We start from the raw sequence: 2,608 nt of genomic DNA, 5'->3' as shown, positions 1-2,608 counted from the left end.
GATACCCCCTCCTGAAAAGAGCCAGCACTAATTTGGAGTGACAAAGCACATAGGGCACAGAATTTAAGGCGATACACCCTCTCAAGTGAGGGCGAGCATTTCCTTGAATTTGTTCCCTAGGCACTTCAGTCGATTCACCCTAGTCCCTGCTTGTTCCAGAATTGTCTTTGAAAATGGAAGATTTAGCAGGTGAGCGGGCGCGGTGGTCCAGGTGAGCGGGCGCGTGCCCGCGACGGCGCTGCCTCCCCGAGGCGGTTCACGTAAAGCCAGCGAGGCCCTGCCGGTCAGCCGGGAAGGAGGCGTGGATATGGAGCTGGCGGCTGCCAAGCCCGGGGCCCGCGCCGCTGCCTAGCGCGTCCCGGAGGCTCTGTGGGGACGCGCCCCCCGCCGCGGCTCGGGGATCCGTAGAGCCCCGCGCTGCGCGGATGGCCCTGCTCCCGCGCCCCGCGCTCACCCTCCTGTTCCTCCTCATGGCCGCTGTTGTCAGGTGCCAGGAGGAGGCCCAGACCACCGACTGGAGGGCCACCCTGAAGACCATCCGGAACGGCGTTCATAAGATAGACACGTACCTGAACGCTGCCTTGGACCTCCTGGGAGGCGAGGACGGTCTCTGCCAGTATAAATGCAGTGACGGATCTAAGCCTTTCCCACGTTATGGTTATAAACCCTCCCCACCGAATGGATGTGGCTCTCCACTGTTTGGTGTTCATCTTAACATTGGTATCCCTTCCCTGACAAAGTGTTGCAACCAACACGACAGGTGCTATGAGACCTGTGGCAAAAGCAAGAATGACTGTGATGAGGAATTCCAATATTGCCTCTCCAAGATCTGCCGAGATGTACAGAAAACACTAGGACTCACTCAGCATGTTCAGGCATGTGAAACAACAGTGGAACTCTTGTTTGACAGTGTTACACATTTGGGTTGTAAACCATATCTGGACAGCCAACGAGCTGCATGCAGGTGTCATTATGAAGAAAAAACCGATCTTTAAAGGAGATGCTGACAGCTGGTGACAGATGAAGATGGAAGAACATAACCTTTGACAAATAATTAATGTTTTTACAACATAAAACTGTCTTATTTTTGTGAAAGGATTATTTTGAGACCTTACAATAATTTATATCTTGATGTTAAAACCTCAAAGAAAAAAAAAGTGAGGGAGATAGGGGAGGGCACACTTGTCTTCTCAGGTATCTTCTCCGGCATTGCTTCCTAACTTATTATGCCAAACGTCTTGACCAATATCAAAAACAAGTGCTTGTTAAGCGGAGAATATTTGAAAAGAAGAATATAATTTTCACAACTGTATTTACCAAAAAGATCAAATATAAAATTCATAAGGTCTATGCAACATTATCTTATTTGGAAATATGGGGAAATTATCACTTACAAGTATTTGTTTACTATGAAATTTTAAATACACATTTATGCCTAGAAAAAAAAAAAAAAGAAAATGGAAGATTTATCCCTTAGCTACTGGGAAAGTTGTCAGAAGAAAATCTTTATCTGTCAGCAATCCTTAGGATGGGCTTTGGTTGAAAAAGTGGCCATCCAAAAGTCATAACCGCTACCATTGGCAGCCCATAACCCAAAACTACTGATCCACTAAAAAATGTAAATGCCTGGCTTCCTCTCCCCAACTCAGGACAATTCTGTTGGGACATCTCGGCATCAAAGCTTACTGTGAGGTGGCTGAAAGCTTCACTGAGACTGCATCACAGCTCAAATTTTTCTTCATCTTAATACTGCTTCCTTACCCTCTGCACAGGTGTTCATCACAGGAGCAATTTCTAATTACTTTCCTTTTCACTGACTTGTATTTCAGGGTCTACTTCTTGGAGGAAATCTTGTGAAACCAAAAATAAATAACAAATACATTATGTTGTTCTGTTAATAATTTTCAGGAGTTTAAGGTGAAAACTATTATCACTCATCAAAACATCCTTACTGGATCCACCCAATTTTATTCATTGTAATTTTTCTTAAGTTTTGACTTGAATATTCCTATGTAATTTTTCCCTCTCATTCTCCCCACCTCCCTTCCTCTCCTCTCTCTTCTCCTCCTCTCTCTCCCTCAGTTTCTCTTTTCCTCCCCTTTTCTTCCTTTTTTTTTTTCTTTTTCTAAAGGTGGCTACATGGCTATGTACTATATGTACTATGTACATGGCTATGTACTATGTACTATAGGCAGTTCTCAGATCAAAACAGGAACATTGTACATCTAACTATAACTCCATTACAGGTACAATCTACATTGCTCCAGTGCCTGGATATAGTCAGCCTTAACATTAAATATAAGAGCTATTTAATTTGCTACAACTTGTAAGTCTATAAGGACATATGAACTTATTCAGGAAAATCCTCCTTATGAGGAGAGTTCCTCTCTTTCTCTCATATGTATGTAACAGTGATCTCTTGACCTATTTCTTATGTAATTTTTATGCCCCATTTTTTCAAGATTCTATGTACAGACAACATAAATATTAGCTAAAGTTGAATAGCTAGATGTAACTAAATTGACAATCTCCCCAGAATAAAACTAGTTAGGAAAAGATTTGCTCTCTGGACTGAATAATTAAGAAAATGCTCTACTTATTTTAGGCT

At 42.9% G+C, this 2,608-nt stretch overlaps 1 pseudogene; it reads left to right on the top strand.

Moving 5' to 3' along the window:
* The first annotated feature begins 301 nt into the window (after nucleotides 1–301).
* On the top strand, nucleotides 302–1,255 carry LOC144340735 (group XIIA secretory phospholipase A2 pseudogene; annotated as a pseudogene).
* The last annotated feature ends 1,353 nt before the right edge of the window (nucleotides 1,256–2,608 follow it).

The sequence above is a fragment of the Macaca mulatta genome, chromosome 4, assembly GCF_049350105.2.
Source record: "Macaca mulatta isolate MMU2019108-1 chromosome 4, T2T-MMU8v2.0, whole genome shotgun sequence".
NCBI lineage: Eukaryota > Metazoa > Chordata > Mammalia > Primates > Cercopithecidae > Macaca > Macaca mulatta.
The sequence above is the reverse complement of the archived record's forward strand: the minus strand, read 5'-3'. Positions and strand labels throughout refer to the sequence as shown.